Here is a 19,211-nt window from a genome sequence, read left to right on the forward strand (position 1 = left end):
AAACTGCAAACATTGTTTATTCTAGTTGAAATATTTAAAGAAGAGTAATGTGATTTAGCCAGTTAAGATATTGCAGTACTAATGATTGGCTAATTTTTTTTAAGTTTATTCATTTACTTAGATTGGGGGAGGGAGACGGGGCAGAGGGAGAGAGAGATTCCCAAGCAGGCTCCATGCTGTCAGTACAGAGCCCGATGTGGGGCTCAATCCCACAACTGTGAGGTTATGACTGAGCCGGAATCAAGTGTGGGACACTTAATGGACTGAGCTTAATGCACCCAAGCACCCCATGATTTGCTATTTTTAACTGTTGCTAATTACTACATGTGCAGTAAAGTGTCCTTGTTCCTTAGCTACAGCTTCAAACGTTATAGGGACTTTATACCATATAGATGTTACGCATTTCAGTTCTAGACTAGGGCAAGGAGAATTACATGCACTTGCTTCATTTTTCCCTTGACTTTTTGAATTAGGAGCAAATGTAAACCTCTCTAAGGTTAGTGTTACAATTTAGTAAGAAACCAAGGTTTTCATCTGCGAAACAGCAGTTTGTACATTGGGCCGTAATGTAAGATGGCTTTGTTTTGAAAAAGAAGGCTCTTTGTTTTGTTTGTTTAACTTTCATTCTGTAGAAACACAGTCTTTTCAAGGGAGTGTGTATGCTCATCTTCTGTTTTTATGTGTAATTGTATTTTGTACTATATGCAAGTATTAAGGTTTAGAGCACTGCTTTGTGTGTCCATTTTGAGTGTCCATAATCTGAATTCTCTTCTCAAATAGGGAACGTGGAGAGCAAACCAAGAATATAATGTGGATGAGAAGGCCTTGAGCAGCAGATTTTTCAGGAGATCCGTTCTTTAACAAGTCTGATAATGTTAACTGGCAGCTCTCAGCAGCCATTCAGTAGCATTTAATTGAACACCTATTAACGACCAGGCCCTTTTTTTGCAGGCCGGACGGTTGCTAGTGAACCAAATGAAAGCGATCTCTGTTCCCACTTGCCTTGCTTAGGTGCAGGAGCCTACGCTGATAGGCAGACAAATCAGTAATCACATGCGGTGGATACTCTGAAGGACAAGAAAAGGAAGCAGTGAGGGAACAAGAGGATGGTCTGAGGGGGGACCTGTAGGTTAGGACCCCACGGACGCGAAAGGGTCAGCCAGGGGAGAAGAAGGAAGGTTCGGCAGGCAGAGGAAGACCGTGTGTGCAGGACGTGTGTGGGGAAAAGCTTGCCGGAGTGTGGAAATTGGAGGCAAATGGGAAGAGCAGTCGTCAGTCCGTAAATATTTATCGAGATCCCCTGGATGCAGAGCGGTGCCCGAGTTAGGAGACGAGTGCAGAACGAGCTGCTGGTCGCAAGCGGTGGCCGTAAAAATGGAGAGAAGACCGTGGACTTGGGGTACGCTTTGTAGGGCAAATCACGGGGATCTGATAAATTGGATATGAGATGGCGGGGGGGCAGGGAGGCGCGTATGTTAAGGGTGACTCGGGCTTCTGATTTTAACAACCAGGTGAATGGTGGTGCTTCTTGCTGAAATGAAAAGATTGTGTGAGCAAGAGATTTGACAGAGAAGGTTAAGACTTTAGTTTGGGCATACTGGGTTGAGCTCTCTGTGAGACGTGGGTGGAATCAAAGTAACAGTTTGATACATGAGTCTGGAATCCAGAACAGAGCTTTGGGCCGTAGGTAGAAATTTAGGAGTTCCTTGCATTCAGGTGACATTTAAAGTCTCTAGAATGTGTACCCAAGGGAAGGCAGGGAGTAAAAGAGAATTGGGCTCAGGACAGCGTCTTTAGGAACCTGCAGACCGTCTTAGAATATGCAGAGAGGGGGATGCTGGCAGAAATGGCTGGGAAGGTGGAAATTCAGGAACGTGTCCTGCCACGGAAGCCAGAAAAGTGTGTCAGCGAAGAGAGTGGACAGAAGTGCCACCTGCCACTGAGGCCTAGCAAGGTGAAGACCAGTGTGTTCGTTGATTTTGGCAACAGGAGGGTTATTGCTGTGGCAGGTGACCCGGGGAGGGGGAAGCCAGGCTGGAGGGGCTCGACGAAGGAAGAGAGGTGAGGAAGTAGAGGAGGTTCCCTTGAAATTAGCCGACTGTTCTTGTTTCCCTTTTGCTGTACTTTCAACCATCTGGCTTAGCAGGCTGGGTTTTTTTTCAAGCCTTTTCAAAGTTCAAGAGGACATTATGTTTTTATCAACCGATTTCTTTGAATGTCACTGTCTCAGAAGCAGAGTTAATTCCACTTAATAATGTTAACGTTAGGCCAGAGAAACACAGAAGAGTTTTTCACTCTACTTGATAGTTTTCCTCACGACCGTGTCCTGTTTAGTGAGGGCAATAACTTGGCCATTGAATAACATTCATTCCTTTGTTCCTTCAGCAGACATGTATCGAATACCTGTGCACACCATGTTCTGGGCTACGCAGGCCCCGGGGACTCAAGGTCACCATGTCTGGTTGCCTTAATGGAGGTTTTGAATCTAGTGGGAGCCGGTTAAGTCCCCCACCAGTGGTTGCCCGTGATGTGATAAATGCTATAGTGTCCTGCCTTTGCTGATCTTTTTTCTGCCGAGAATATGCAGAATCACTAAGTGTTTGCTAACCTAGAAAAGACCTAAGAGGGTACGTGGGTCCAGCTCAGTTCATTTTGTACATAAATCATAGGGGGTACGTGGGTCCATAGAAGGTAAAGTCACAGCTTGTTTTGATTAGAGCCATGATTCAAACTCGGGCCGTAGGACCCCGTGGCCCGTGCTGTACCCACTGCGCGCTTTCCTGCATCCCTTAATAACACGATTAACTGAGCCGAGATTTGGAAGCCAACTGCTCTGCCAGTATACATTCTGAACTATTTCCCACATTTGTCAGTATTCGGAAACACTCGCAGGTCGCGCTGCTTTGCTGTCTGACCTGATGAATTGGCAGAGGGTGAAGGGATGGATGGTAGTTCATGCTCTTGTGGGCGGGCAGGGGGTGGGGGGCTTCTCTGTGGGCAAGAGAGTTTAGGATGATGGCCTGAACACTAAACTGGGAATAAAGTGATCTGGGCTTTTCCTCTCCTCTGCTGTTTGATTCTAAGCATAGAATTAGTTCATGAATGTCGATTGTTAATGATAATTAATGCTGCGATTGATTGTTGCACAAGGTTTGAGTTGTGGGGATTTCAGGATGCATTGTAGCACATCATCACAGAGCAGAACTTTCCATCTAGTGTACGTTCACGAGGATTCTTCAGGCCCCTCTATTGAGATAGCTGGGGAATTGAAACTGTATTTGGGAAGTGGGTTCTGGATTGGAAAACTGTATTCTTTTTTACCTTTTTTTCAACAACTGAGGTCATTGCTTTTTGAGAATCAAAAAACGAAAAGTACTACCGAAGAAGTTCTGGCAGAGCTCAACGTTTCTTCATGCTGTTGGGATTGTCTGTGACCCTTTTTAAAAGAGTATTTTAACTTTGAAGAATTTTTCAGAGCTGAAATCTCTTGTTTTTTTTTGTTTTTTTTTTTTTTTTAAGTTTATTTATTTTGAAGGAGAGAGCAGTCGGGAGGGGCAGAGAGAGAGGGAGAGAAAGAATCCCAAGCAGGCCATATGCTGATAGCACAGAGCCTGATGAGGGGCTCAAACCCATGAAACGTGAGATCATGACTTGAGACAAAACCCAAGAGTCAGACGCTTGACCGACTGAGCCACCCAGGCACCCCAGAGCTGAAAACTCTTATGCTTTATAGTGTTATCATTAGGTGGAAACTGAAAAGTAAGAAAGTTGTTTTTTGTTTTTTGAAGGAGTTACTTACAGGCTCCAGAATCCAAATTAGCTTTTTTAAGTTTAAATTTTGTCTTACTGTTTCATAATTTTTTTTTTAATGTTTATTTGTTTTTGAAAGAGAGGGACAGAGTGTGAGCAGGGGAGGGCGGAGAGAGAGGGAGACGCAGAATCTGAAGCAGGCTCCAGGCTCTGAGCTGTCAGCACAGAGCCTGACGCGGGGCTGGAACTCACGAACTGTGAGATCATGACCTGAGCCGAAGTTGGACGCTTAACCGACTGAGCCACCCAGGTGCTCCTAAAGTTTAAATTTTAAAACATGTTTATCCATTGTAGAAAATCATCCAGTTAGTCCCTTAACTGCTATCCTAAGACATCTTTATTGACATTTTGGTATATTTCCTGCTAATACTTGAATACAATATTGGATGCAGAGATAAACTTTTCTATACTTTCTGTACAATTTTATATCCCATTCTTTTAACGTTGCAACGTTAGCATTTCCTGGAGGAGGTGATTTTCTCGGAGAACCGGTAAGTCATTCGTTTAGAAATGGATGTGAATTATTTGAATGGAAAATTCTTTCCTGTATGTATATCTTTATGAACAAAACGTGGTGCTGCCTAATGGTAACATGGAGTATGGGGTAAATCTTACTATGTTGCTGCCCAGTTGAATAACATTGTATACTGTGTGGGAACTAGCCCCTCATCCCTGCTGTATTAAACTTCTTCCTCACGTGTAAAATTTGTATTTTAAGTTTTAAGGGATGATTTGAAAAAGGAATGCTGACCTCCACTCTGAAACCTGTATTATTTTAAGGAAGGGTTGTCGTTCTTATATAATGTTTGGAGAACAATTGATATTTTAAGTTAACAGAATTGAACAGCTTTTATGTATAAGGTACATATGCTTAAGTCTAAGATACAGATGTGTCTGTAAATAGTCAGCATACAGCTAAACTTTTTTCTCTTTGGGATGAGATGTTTTAATGAAAAAAAGTAAGGTGGTTCTTTTTTGTGACTTCTGTAGTAGGAGAGTTACTAAACTGCAGTGTACGTTTTGTGTTGGGTGTGAAATTGGGATTTGGTAGGACTGTAGGAATACTCTTAGAAAAATATGTTCATTAGCTTTAAATTATTTTGGTGAGAAGTCTGATTGAGAAACTGGATGTAAAAAGGAGTTTATTAACTTGTGAGCAATGGCAAGGAAAAGGCAGTTTACCAAATAAACTGATAACTTAGTTCTTTCCAAAAGTGTCTTATTTTTAATTTTGTGCCCTGGTTTGTTTTTTTAGCTTACATGTAAGAAAAAATGGAAATTAATTGCCTAAATTAGTCAAACATTTGGGGGGGAAATTATATCTAGGCTATTATAAACTATCTTAGACTAGTTTGGAAAGGTATTTCCTTTGGAAAAAAGATACTTTCAAATACTGGGGTCGTTTTTAATGTTGTAACTGACTGATTTTTGGCTCTTGTGGCATTTTTAAACGATGCACATAGAAAACGCTAGCAAGAAACTTGAAACTGCATTCACTTGAAGTCTACTGAATATTGACCTGTTTTCCTTTGACAAGGAAGAGTTGCTTCTATATTTTTGAATATAAGTAAATGCTGCCTTGTTCCTTGTGAACCAAGCAGGCATGGGTGGTAGTGCTTTAAATATGCTCTCATGATACAGATGATGCTGCGACCCTATTCAAAACCTGTGCTGTGTGGGGCGCCTGGGTGGCGCAGTCGGTTAAGCGTCCGACTTCAGCCAGGTCACGATCTCACGGTCCGTGAGTTCGAGCCCCGCGTCAGGCTCTGGGCCGATGGCTCAGAGCCTGGAGCCTGTTTCCGATTCTGTGTCTCCCTCTCTCTCTGCCCCTCCCCCGTTCATGCTCTGTCTCTCTCTGTCCCAAAAATAAATAAACGAAAAAAAAAAAATTCAAAACCTGTGCTGTGTATCCCATCAATACTTCATAATCCTTTTTTTCTAGAGGAAAATGAATAGGGAAAGTCATTAAAAAAAACAAAAAGGTAGGTCATCTCAAAGATATGGAATAATAGGGTCTTTGAGAAGAGTGGGCAGAGTGGAGTGTTGGGGGGGCACCAAATGGAGGAAGAGGTGGGGCTGTTCCGTGACAAAGCTGGGGAGGGGAGGTGCCCGATGTGCCCACCCCGTGTAGAGCTGGCCTCTTTGTCATGTTTAGTTTGAAGACCAAATTAATGGGGGGGAAAGACATGGAACCCTTTGTAGAGATGGTGTATTTCAAATATTTGGATGGTTGTAAGCTCTTTTCATTTTAGAGTCATTTTGAAAGCTGCAAACAAACTCTTACAATATCATTAGGCCAGCTATTAGGTATAATGTTAAGAAATTAAGTGTAATGTTAGAATCTTAGATTTTAGATAAATAGTGTGAGCAGAGCAATATGGTAACTTTCATATTTCATGTGACTCTGTGAAGAAAAGAAAGAAAGGACAAATAAGATGGGAAATTGAGTCTTTGAATAATAAAAAATACTACCTTCTGTCTTTGTTATTAGCCACATCCTTAGATTGACACAGAGAGTCTTGATTCATTAACCAGCTTTCACCCCAGACTTTTTCGGTTTGTACCTTATTTATATTTGGCATTTGAGTCTTAACTGTAAACCTATATAAGTAAATGCCAGGTGGAAAGGCTTACATTACGCAAAGTCTATTTGTAGAATGTTGTCCTAAAGGCTTCTTATTTAGATATGGCTTCACCATGATATTTGCAGGGCTGAAATACTAGTGTCTACAAATATGAATTACTGATTAAAAAACATACAGGTCACTTTTATATTTTTTTTAGGTTTTTTAATTTTTTATTTTAGAGAGAGAGAGAAGATGCACACACAGCTGGGGAGAGGGTTAGAGGGAAAGAGAGAAACTTAAGCAGGCTCCATGCTCCGTGGAGAGCCCGATGCGGGGCTCCATCCCACGATCCTGGATTCATGACCTGAGCCAAAATCAAGAGTCGGACGCTCAACCAACTGAGCCACCCAGTCACCCCCCAAAAAAACATATAGGTCACTTGTAAAAGCAAATGGATGTTTCCTTTTGAATGGATTTCTCCAAAAGTATGCTTAATGAAGCCTGCCTAATGAACACTCGGAAAACTTTGATCTAGCTTAGTTTGGGGAATTAAGAGACTGATGAGAAATAAAGAAAGGCATGTTACACGCATACCGAAACCTTCTTGTGGCGATCGAGGCGATGCAATTTGGCAGTGTGACTTACAGGTGTAATCAATTTGAGGAGCAAACTGGCTTCTAGTTTTCTCTCATCTCTTGATCCTTTTTCCTCTTTGAAATATTCCAAACTTGCAAATGGAGACTGACTTACTATGCATGGAAAGTATGTAAACAGCTTTAAGCCATTGGACTTAGCCATTTCAGAACACAGACATCTATTTTGTAGTTTACTGGTACTTCTTCGGGAAAAGTTTTGCTGTTTATAGCACCAGCACTTTGCTGGTTGGTTCCCTATATAAAGAGAAACTGGAAATTAACTTTGAGGTATGCTGTCATTTTCAGAATCACATGTATACTTAGATTTCAGAAGACAGTGTCTCACTGCTTAATTACCTTGGTAATACAGGTTTTCTCTAATATTTCTTGTACTGTTACCTCTATTTTTTTTTTTTTCAACGTTTATTTATTTTTGGGACAGAGAGAGACAGAGCATGAACGGGGGAGGGGCAGAGAGAGAGGGAGACACAGAATCAGAAACAGGCTCCAGGCTCTGAGCCATCAGCCCAGAGCCCGACGCGGGGCTCGAACTCACAGACGGTGAGATCGTGACCTGGCTGAAGTCGGACGCTTAACCGACTGCGCCACCCAGGCGCCCCATGTTACCTCTATTTTTAAAACCGAAAACTATTTTAGCTAATGCTGGTCTCATCATAAAAGGTTTCAACACGTACAAATGGGATACTTTTTAATTCGCTTATTTTTTCTAAATGACTTTTTTGGTCAGTGTTTTCTGCCACTTACAGGCATGCTGAATTGTCCTGCAGTTAAGTTCTAGACACTTTACAAGCCTAAACGATGCAGTTTATTTAGTAGCAAAGTAAAATCTTACATACGATATTTAGACTTTGCACTTGACCGAATTTCATCTGACCTTTTCATCCTGCAGGGTAATTCTTACCGTTTATCAGGTAAAAAGGTAGCGTGCTAGGGACAGCTGGGTGGCTCAGCCAGTTAAGCGTCCGACTCTCGATTTTGGCTCAGGTCGTGATCTCACAGTTCGTGAGTTTGAGCCCCGTGTCAGGCTCTGTGCTAACAGAACCGAGGCTGCTTGGGATTGTCTCTCCCTCTCTCTCTGCCCCCAGCCCCTCCTTCTCTCAAAAATAAATAAACTTAAAGAAAAAAGTAGAGTGCTTCCTATTAAATACCTTGCATTGCTTTTTACCTTACCATGCAAAGTTTGGGTGTCTGTTGTCGAAGCAAATTCATTTTGTAAGTTTAATTGAGGTTTTAAACAAGTTCTTTAGGATCCTATGCTGAAAGTGGCAGTCCTGATTTTTCTCATTTGTGCTTTTATAGCAGTTTAACAGTGTTCTAACTGGATTACCAGGTTCATCAGTTTTTGACCATAAAAATCTTGGGGCGTTAGCTCTGAAGGCTGTGGACTATGGCAGGCATTTGAAAATAGGCTCTAGAGATGTGGACAGGAAGGCAGCTAGAATGGTAGGAAAGTATGTCTGAGTGAGCAAACCAATAAAGAGAAAGAAAGAGAAGGCTCTACTCGTAGGCGTAATTCCACTGTTTATGTCGCAATTCAGAGCTGTCCGTTGAGGGTCTGATGTTCTACATGTAAGACCTAGTTGAACATAAGTGATACTCGAAACCTACTTTAACAATAAGATAAAGCTAAATAGGTCTCTACTCTCATTTCTTAATATTCTTGGCATTTTTGCAAGGCTTAAAAAAAAAACCCACAACTGATTTTGTGTAGTCAACACCAAAAGTCTTGAAATGAACATAAAAGCCAATTTTGAGTAAAACGAATGTCCAGATCTGAACCGATGCTGGAATGGCTACATCAGAGTCCCTTTTCTTGGAGCTCGTTAAGCTTTTGATTTGGTAGATCGTGGTGGGCTTGGGAATCTTCTCGCAAGCACGTTAGAAGTGCTGAGGCACTGCCAGGCATAAGGCCGTGGGTCTGGAACTGGAGTCAGAAAGCTTTCTGAAAAGGGCCAGGTAGTATGGGGCACCTGGGTGGCTCAGTTGGTTAAGCGTCCGACTTTGGCTCAGGTCCTGATCTCACGTTTTGTGAGTTTGAGCCCCACATCAGACTCTGTGCTGACAGCTCAGGGCCTGGAGCCTGCTTGGGATTCTGTGTCTCCCTCTGTCTCTGCCCTTCCCCCACTCGCACTGTCTCTGCCTCTCTCTCTTACTCAAAAGTAAACATTAAAAATTGTTTTGGAAAAAAAAGGGCCAGGTAGTGTGAGTGTGATGTTTGTTTCATTTTATTAAAAAAAATTTTTTTTTTACATTTATTTATTTCTGAGAGACAGAGAGACAGAGCCCAAGCAGGGGAGGAGCAGAGAGAGAGGGAGACACAGAATCTGAAGCAGGCTCCAGGCCCTAAGCTGTCAGCACAGAGCCCGATGCGGGCCTCGAACTCATGGACCACAAGGTCATGACCTGAGCTGAAGTATGATATTTTAAACTTTGCATGCCAACAGACAAAATTAAGGCCATTATGTAGGTATTTATATAATGAGAAAACAGATTTCTACGAGTTTTTTAATCAATGAAATTCAAAATAGAATAATAAAATTGTGGACAGTGTTTTGCAGTATAGGTTTACTAATGAGAAAAATGGGATTTTTGCTTCATAAGGGTTCCAAGTGTTAGTGTTTTCTATCATGAAAATCAACTGCAAATATTCATGAAGGCTGATTTGTAGCGAGATTTTATATATTTCATCCTTAAAAAGAAAAGTCTGTTCACACAGGTGGGTACTGCCACCCGAGCCTGTGACTTCAGTTGAGCACAGTCATTGCTTGGAAGACATCTCTGGGATTGTTAGATTCTTCTCGACGCTGCCTCTTGGCACGGCGTCCCTGGCATCGCAGGTTATCCCTTCTAGTGGAGGGTCAGGCAGCAGCTCCTCCGTGCACAGGGAAGTGGATTTTGGAAATGGGAAAGCGTCCCTTTACTCACATCGGGCTCTGAAAGATGCTGCTGGAACTGTCATCTGTGTGTGCGCTGCCAACGTGAGCACTGGCACTGCCGTTTCGTTTCGGAAAAATGGATCTGCTGCAGACCTAGTGCGGGGATGGAGGCCTCACCTCTTGTTTCGCCTTCCGACAGAGAAATCCTGCAAAGCAGTTCGACATTGCTTCTGATTAAAATAATGCCACTTGTCGAATTACCACCGTGTAAGTTTTGCAGAAACTGCTCGGCCTTTTAATTTGGGGTTGAATTCCTTAAGGTGTGTGTGTCATCAGGTCTTCCCTAAAGCCAGTTTCCACAGCCGTTCAGTGGTCTGCAATCGGGACAGGAGGTAGTTCCCGTTCATCCGTTCGTTCCAACAATCTCAGTAAAAATTCACGTCTGCTAAGTTCTTGAACTGTGTAATAGGACAAATCAGCGTATTCGGCTTCTGTTTCTTACAAAAATTCATGGAACCGATGACGGCTAAGTCCGTGGGAGTCAATTAAATTTATTGTTGACACTTCTGGTTCAGTAACACAAGACAGATCCGTATACTTCCCACAGAGCACCTAATAATACAACGTGTGGTCATTTTGACGGTCTTTCTAAATTTGTCTTTTTTCTGCTGCGCACATTATTTTCACTACCATCAGTTGTAACACCCCGTGGCATATTATAATTGAGGTTGTGCTGATTGAGAGTTTTCTCAGCTCCCCTGAAAGTCTTCCCATCTGTAGTTCTCCCACACGGACTCTTCATACGGGCGAATTCTCTAGTCCCTGTAGACCCGGCATTGATTCCTAGAGTAAAAGACCACTGAGCAGTAAGTGGTGGTCCTTGCATGGCCAGCAAGTCTGAGCCGCTTGGGAACTCGTTAGTTTCAGTCTCCTTCCATCTTTTACTTGTGAGGAAATCTTGCTGTGATGTGATGAACTTTTCCCTTTTAAATTTTGTGGTTTTTCTGATTGTCGCTTTCCTGCGAGTTGGGATAGTTTTTGGTTTTGTTTTTTAATGTTTAATTTTGAGAGAGAGCGCTAGCAGGGGAGGGGCAGAGAGAGGGAGACGCAGAATCTGAAACAGGCTCCAGGCTCTGAGCGGTCAGCACAGAGCCCGACGCGGGGCCCCAACCCATGGACCGCGAGATCATGACCTGAGCTGAACTCAGATGCTTATCCGACTGAGCCCCCCGGGCGCCCAGGAGTGGGATGATTTTGAAGAGTGTTTAGTCTGGTGACATTGACTACATCGCATTCTCTTAGCGTAGCCACCATGTCTGTGCATAGTAAACACAGTGCTGCTCCATTGAATTTTGTTCAGCAAAACGATCCACATCCCATCGTGCCTCAAAGGCGGGACATTAAAAGTCCTCTCTTGCTTTTTGTTTCGACGGATATGCACTAGTAACAACAACAGAATCATGAGGCACTCTCGGCGACATTTGGGATATTTTCAGGCTGTAATTGCATCAGTGCATCGTGTCGTGCAAAATGAAGAGAGCTACACACAAGGCTCTGTGTCGCGACCACTTGTGGCTGTGGCCACGTGGAAGCAGCCCAAGCCAGTGCGTAAGCAAATGAGCAAAGTCGTGTTCCGATACGGTTTTATCTATGGACACGGAAATTTGAATTCCATATCATTTTCAGATGTCATGAAGTCTTCTTACGATTTTTCCCCGCAACCATTTAGAAATGGGCCACACGAAAACAGGCGGTGGGCCGGACTTGGCCTGCGTGCGGGTCATAGTTGGAGGATCCCTGCTCTAGAATATGGTTACATAAGAGGAATAATCAGTGGTCCTCGGCCAGCCTTTCCTTGTGCCCCAACAGTAATGTATCACTGCTGTACTTGCATAGACTTTTCCGTAGTTCTGCGGTGAGGATCATTTTTAAAGCTCCTGTTAACACATTGCCAGGTTGCTTTCTAGAATATGCATGCCTTGCTTTTCACAAACAAATCTGAGTTAAGTCCAGCTTAAATGCCACATCCTTTTAAAGTTGTAGATTCTAAATGCCGTCCTTTATACATTTTAGCTGTGCAGAAGAGAGCGTTGAATAAATTTGTCACTTTTTCAGTAACTGGGCAAATAAACTGCCAAGCTTTCCTGTGACTGCACATTTGTTTAATCAAAACTATATTCTAAATTGTGTTCTCAGCTTCTCCATTACCTTTAAACTCAGGGCCTTTAACTTCTTTTGTTGCAAGCAAAGAATCTTAATGAAACATGATTCTTGGGAATGAGGGATAACGTTGAGGCTCTTCCTAGTTTATTTCCTTTTTTTTTTTTTTAAAGCTTTTCCTAGTTCAGACACAACTTACAAAATATAGTTCATAGCACTAATAGGCTGTCAGTGTTGTGAACCGAGGAAAAAAAGATCTAAGGGATGACAGCAAACATCTTAAATTTTAAAAGTCGTAAGTATGAAATGGCTTTTCTTCACAATTTTACGAAAAATTCTCTTCGGTAACATCAGACAGACTGGGGAAAGTTACAGTGCAGTCTCAAGTCATAACCAACAGAAAGTGAGCGTCAGACCCCTGGTATTTCTGGCCTGATACCCGAAATTAGTTACTTCTGTCTTAGCCAAGAGACTAAGCAACGTAGCTTGAATAATGAGTCACAGCACAAGTGGATTTAGGATTCATAGACACCGAGATACAGGGAAAGGAGAACTTAAACTGAAATCGGTTATACAAACTGAAATTGGTGCCCAGAGCAGAACCTCAGTAATGATCCATCGGACCACGGAACTTCCTCATTTTATTGACGGTTAAACTGAGGCCCGGAGAAGTTTAGAAACTCGCCGGATCAGTGTTAGAAAAAGGACTCGAATTCACATCTTTTCCTTAACGTTAATAATAGATCATTAGAAGACTTTGGGATCACTTCTGAAACTGTTACGTTGGGAAAAAATACTTGAGGGAAATTTCCTCCTGGTAATTCATACTCCTTCACCACACACTCCGGGGCAGGAGGCAGAGGAGGCCCCTAGGGCCCTGTGCTGAACTAGGTGTGCATTTGCACGAGGGCTGTAAAGCACGAACAGGGCAGGGTCGTCTTCAGAAGCTCCGGCCTCCTGAGAACAGAGAGTCCCGTATTCATTTTCCACGTCCTTCGCGATTAGACCGCAAGTGAGGCATATTTTATATCTTTAATTTGGAATTGTTTTTTGAGATTGTACAAAGACAGGTTCTCTCTCTTTTTTTCAGTAAAGCCCTCTCTCTATAAAACGACTGTAAGAAATTTCCCCTAAATGACCCACTTCAGAAAAGTATTCATCCTTTTAGTAGCACGTGTGTTTGCACACACCTAGGCGCACGCGTGTGGGCATCTGTGTGTGCGTGGGTTTAAAATTGTTTCACAGTCGCTTAACTGGGGGGGGGTGGGGGGGGTGCTGACCTCTTCACAGAAGGAGGCTTTAGTCTGCAGTCGTGCACAGTAAAAGATTCTGGAACCGTTCCCGTGCCTCCCACTCAGGGTTTTCCAACTAATGGAAGGATCAGTAGTTTCACCTGTGGTCTAAAATGGTAAATTAACATAGCTTTTTATGTTCAGGGAGTTATTTTAACCATACTGTATTTTTTCAGAGGAATAATGTTTTAAAGCATTTACACCTTGAATAGATACTGGCCGAGTGATAGTGGAGAAGGCAAAGCTTGGTCCAAGTGTAGTCGTTTGGCAGATGGGCACCTTATTTGGGACTGTAAATAATTGTTAGAGACAATCCACACATTCACATGTGTGGAAGTGAATTAGAAATGTTTTCTACAATCTCAAGTGCACAAGGGACTGTGTAAATTACACTGATGAAACTTCCTTCCGTGGAAGTTGAAATTTAATAAGAACACATGCATATTTCTCGATTATCGTTTGATTTGGGTGAGATTATGAATCCCCAATAAACAGAGACCTGTGGTAATTTGAACCTAAAAGATCTAAGGTCGAGGGAATGCAGTTAAATCCGGACATGACAGGGAAAAGACCTTAACTTTTTATTTTTCTATTTGTAATACCAAGATAAGAACAAAAAGGAACGATTTTCTCTTTTTCCTTTATTTGAAAAGAGAATATAGGTACTCATCGAGGTACAAAGTTACCTTTTCCATATTTAAGTAGAATAGTGAAAGCATACGTGATACAGACGCATTCTTCTAAATCGTTGGATCCAGATTTGTTAACAGAATTAAGAACGTTTGGGTTTCAGAAAGATAATACCGTGTATGTACTGTTTATTACGTAATACCCACAGGGGTCTTTTTCTTTTTGTTTTTTTTAGCGAAACATCTGAATAGTTTCACCAAGTAGGAGAAATAAAGACTAAAGAACCTAGGTCATTTTGCTCCCAGTTAAGTGTTGGGGGCCGAGCTTACCAAAAGAAGTTGTACATAAGGGGTTGTAATTTCTTTGTAATCTTCACTTTGTGGTCTACTACTTTAATTTAGGGTTTAATGGTGTAAATATTTTCATATGTGGCAATTATGTTAAAATAATTATTGGATGATATGTAATGTTATTATTATATTAGTATACCAAAACGTATTAAATCATTACCTTAATGCTAAGTGGAAAAATGGACTTCCAAATCTTGCCGTCATAGGTAGCGATCAGTAAAATAGCTTTTTGTTTGCAACATTTTATTTATGTTTAATAAATGCCTTAGAATGGTTGAAAGTTCAGGGGCACCTGGGTGGCTCAGTCGGTAAAGCGTACAACTCTTGATTTCAGCTCAGGTCATGCATTCACAGTTGTGAGATCAAGCCATGTGGGGCTCTGTGCTGACTGTGGAGCCTACTTGGGATCTTCTCTCTCTCTCTCTCTCTCTCTCTCCCTCTCTCTCTCTCTCTCTGCCCCTGCCCCCGTTCACAAACACAATTCTGTCTCTCAAAATAAATAAATAAACTTAAAAAAAAAAGGGCAAAAGTTCGTTGAAAGTTTCACCCATACTACTCATAACTTTCTAAAAAGTTTGAATTTGCAAGGTCACTAGAAAGAGCATACCAACTTCCCTAGACCCCCAGAAACAATGGGTTGGTTATGAGCTTTTTTTTTTTTTTTTGAAAGGGAAAGGGGGAGCTTGGCTGCTTTAGATGATGTGTTCATCTTAAGGTGACTTTAACTTTCTTTTATTTGACCCTCACTCAGTTACGATAAACAGAGTACTAATTGAGATATGGTTTTTGTGTACTTGAACTTTTGCTGTGGATTTGGATACGGAACCTATCATTTTCTTGGGCACACACAGCCCCCTTGCTCTGGGATTTCTGAAATGAGAAGCGTCAGTTGTCACTATGTGGGGCTTCTCCGAGTTTGCGCCTTAATTTATTACCAGACACATCTGCGAATCAATCTCCTGTGACCCCTACTCAGTTCATCTCCGTCACAGTTTCGCACTGTTGGCTAGGAGCAGATCAGTAGGACCTTTGTGGCAGTGAGTAGTGAGTATCTTAAAAATGCCTAACCTCTCTGCCTTGGTAATTCTTCTGAGATCACTCAGGACATGATTCAGGAGCACATACAGCTGTTTATCACAAATATCATGTACTTTCAAAATATTAAAAGCGCTTATTAAAAAAAAGAATTGAAATACACAACATTAGATCAGTGGTTTTATTTAGCTTTTTGTATAACAAATACTAGGAATTATTTTGACCATTAAATTTACTTCCCAGTTAAATATTTAAGTGGAAAAATCAGGATGCAAACTTGTTTGTATTGTTTCAACTATAATTGGAAGAAAATATCTTCGATGTTAACGGTGGTCGCCCCTGAGTGGTGGAAGTGATGGCTCTTGCCTCTTTCCTTCTTTGTACCTTTTTCTAGTTATCAGTTTCCACAGTGAATTTATATTAAATCCAAAATCAAGGAAAAAGCCAATAAACGTGATATACAATACTACCAGTCCAGAAAACACCTTTTTTAGAAATTCGCTGAATTTCATTTAAGGTGTTTGACTTTACGTAAGTATTCAATATACACATTACTGGAAGGGTAACAGTTTTGTTAGTCTGAGTCATATATAAACAGAGTGACTTATCTTTTATCGTATTTGTCCAAGAGGCTCTACTTCAGTATAACGGAATTGTTATTATCTGTTTGAATTTGACTTTTAAAATACTTTTGGTGGGTCCTCTGGGTGGCTCAGTCAGTCAAGCGTCTGATTTCAGCTCAGCTCGTGATCTCACCATTCGTGAGTTTGAGCCCCACATCGGGCTCTCTGCTGTCAGTGCGGAGCCCGCTTCAGATCCTGTCTCCCTTTCTCCCTGCCCCTCCCCTGCCCCTCTCTCTCTCTCCCTCTCTGTCTCTCTCAAAAATAAACATTAAAAAATAAAAATAATAAAAAAATAAATACTTTTGGGTTGTACGAAGAGTCCTATATGTGGATATTGATGTTATTTATAGATTAAGCCCAGATTCCCTTTGGCTTATATATTACATTAAAATTTGTGATATAATGCAAAATATCCATACAGGTTTGCCCAGATAATCTCTTCATTGATCTGAAATGAATTCCTTGAAGATTTTTTTCCTTTCTCCTAAAAATCATTTTTTTTTTTTTTGATGTTTATTTTGGTGAGAGAGAGGGGGGTGGGGCGGACAGAGAGAGAGAGGGAGACACAGAATCCAAAGCAGGCCCCAGGCTCTGCGCTGACAGCACGGAGCCTGACTGAGCCACCCAGGCGCCCCTAAAAGTCATCTTTAGGTGCTGTCAGTGCTGTGCTGTACAAGGTGCAGAAAAAAGCAAAATCGTCTGTCACTGCTTAAAATCATGAGGAGATCAGCCAGACACTCCCCCACACCACCACCCCTCCCACAAGCACACACCCATGTACTTGCTCGTGGCACACACGAAGGCGGCGATTGTCCAGGTGGGGTCCACAGACCTCGGGGGGCGTCCTTGAGTCGGCACTCTTTACGACGACACCAGGACGTCGCCTCCCTTCCCCCTGCGTTCCCACTTGCACCCGTGGCCGAGGAAGAGCAGCAGTGGCTGTGAAGAGCCAGCACCTTAGCACGGATCCACACGTTGGCTCCAAACAAAAGTGGTATTCTTACCACCACGCAGCTGCCATTTCACACACACACACACTCACACACACACACACACACACACACACACACACACACACCAGTTTCATTTAAGATGAGCCTTAATGGAGCGTGAAAAATTATTTGTTTTCCATCTCAGCCTTTGAGGGGTGCCCGGGTGGCTCAGTCAGTTGAGCATCCGACTCTTGATTCCGGCTCAGGTTGTGATCTCACAGTTTTGTGAGTTCGATCCCGGTATCAGGCTCCATGCTGACGGTGCAGAGCCTGCTTGGGAGTCTCTCTCTCCCTCTCCCTCTCTCTGCCACTCCTCTGCTCACACTCTCCGTCTCCCCCCTCCAAAAAAAATCTCCACCTAAGAGCGCACACCTCTGTACGACAGAGCGGGAGGTGGGTAGAGGCACAGAAGTAGGTGAAAAGCACTTCTGCAGCTCGTTGGACCGGGAGCTGAACTAACGGTATTTTTCACGGAATGCCATTTGACTCGAGAAAACCATCAACTTGCTCAGACTTGGGCACTGGACAGAAAATACATGTTTTAGAAAATACATGAAGTTAGCCTGTCACCTCAAGGAAAAGAAGGGGGAGTATTTGCTGCCATTGATAAAACTTGAGCTTTGAAGTGAAAATCAAAATTGAGGAAAACTTGTTTTGGCCCACCACTGTGAGCTTGTCAGCTTCCCAGTACGTGAGGCTTCTGATGAGATGAAGGAGGTCCTAATGACTATGATTTTCTTAACATTGTATAAGGAAGCATGCCAACTTTGGAAGATCTCTTACTTAGCTGCCCGCCAGCTTCCCTGTGACCAGTGCCTGGCATCACAAAATGGCGGGTGGGTCACAGATCCATTCTAAATACAGCGTAAGCCAATGAATTTTCATGTAACACAGTGAACTAACGTTTTTAAAAACTACCACTTGTCAAGTTTTGGTATAGTAGCAAAAATACCTATAATTATCTGAAAATATTTGATTAAAATACTCCCTTTTCCAGCTACATTTTTGTGAAACGCCAGGCTTTATGTGTATACTCAGCCGGAACAACCTATAGTAGCAGGTGCAAATGCAGAAGCAAATGAATGTCTCACTGTCTTTTATGAGCCATACTAAAATATGTTAGCATACAATGAATGGGTTTATCATCGGTATTCTTTAGGGAATTTCTATTCATTTGTTTTTTTTTAAGTTTACTTATTTTGAGAAAAAGAGAGCATGCGAGCGAGAGAAGGGCAGAGAGAGAGAGAGAGAGAGAGAGAGAGAGAATATATCCCAAGCTGGCTCCCCTCCACCATCTCAGAACCTGACATGAAGCTCGATCCCATGAACCACGAGATCAAGAGTCAGACACCCAACCGACTAGGCACCCAGGAGCCCCTAAAGGAATTTTTAAATATTTAAAAAATTTCTCAATTTTACTTCCTAATATAAATATTAATAGCTGTTACCCACATGAAGAATATCCTCAAGAGTCTTAAGATATGTAAAGGGATTCTGAAACCAAAAAAAAAAAAAAAAGGAAAATTGTTGCTTTCAGGCCTGTAATTCGATGTCCCAGAAATCACCTGAACTGTAGAAACTATTGGTTGGTTGCCCATCCCGCCCCCCCGCCCACCTCTCCCCCTTCCCCTTTCCAAATCAGAACTTCTAGTCAACTAGGATCTTCAGGTGATTACCCCTAAACATCACAGAAGCACTGCCTTCCGGAACTTGTGGAAGCAGTCACGGGCAGGGTGGGTGCTGTGCCCAGGGAGAGCATCCTGGGAGAAAGAGCCCTTCTTGTCCCAAATGGCTCCCCTCTTCTTAGCTGTCTGTCCTCTGTTCAGGTATTTCCTCTTAAGAATGTATACTCATACAGTTTAGGTGTTGGAAATTGACTGGAGCTCTAGTAGAAATCTGGGCTCGGAGAGAGTAGGCTGAGTGAACACTCAGGAAGAGACCTGATGGAGACATGAAGCCTGCAGCAGTTTTCAGAACCTTCTAGAGCAAGGCATGTCTGTCCAAGCAAGTGCCTGTCACCAAAAGATTTTACGGTGTTCTCACCTCATCTCTGGTTTGCTCGTGACACTAAAGATAACCACCATTGGTATAAACTTAAGGGGGAAGAATGCAGACACTTAAACTGTAGTAGTACGTTTATCTCAAAAGCCGTTTTCACCTTTTTTTTTTAAATTTTATTTATTTTTTTTCAACGTTTATTTATTTTTTGGGACAGAGAGA

At 42.3% G+C, this 19,211-nt stretch overlaps 1 protein-coding gene across 1 annotated transcript in view; it reads left to right on the forward strand.

The window, feature by feature from the left end:
* Positions 1–19,211, forward strand: part of GNA13 (G protein subunit alpha 13) — a 44,064-nt gene that overhangs the window by 13,163 nt on the left and 11,690 nt on the right. The window lies entirely within an intron of this gene.

The sequence above is a fragment of the Puma concolor genome, chromosome E1 (assembly GCF_028749965.1).
Source record: "Puma concolor isolate L17-30 chromosome E1, mPumCon1.1.hap2, whole genome shotgun sequence".
In the NCBI taxonomy this organism is placed as follows: Eukaryota; Metazoa; Chordata; class Mammalia; order Carnivora; family Felidae; genus Puma; species Puma concolor.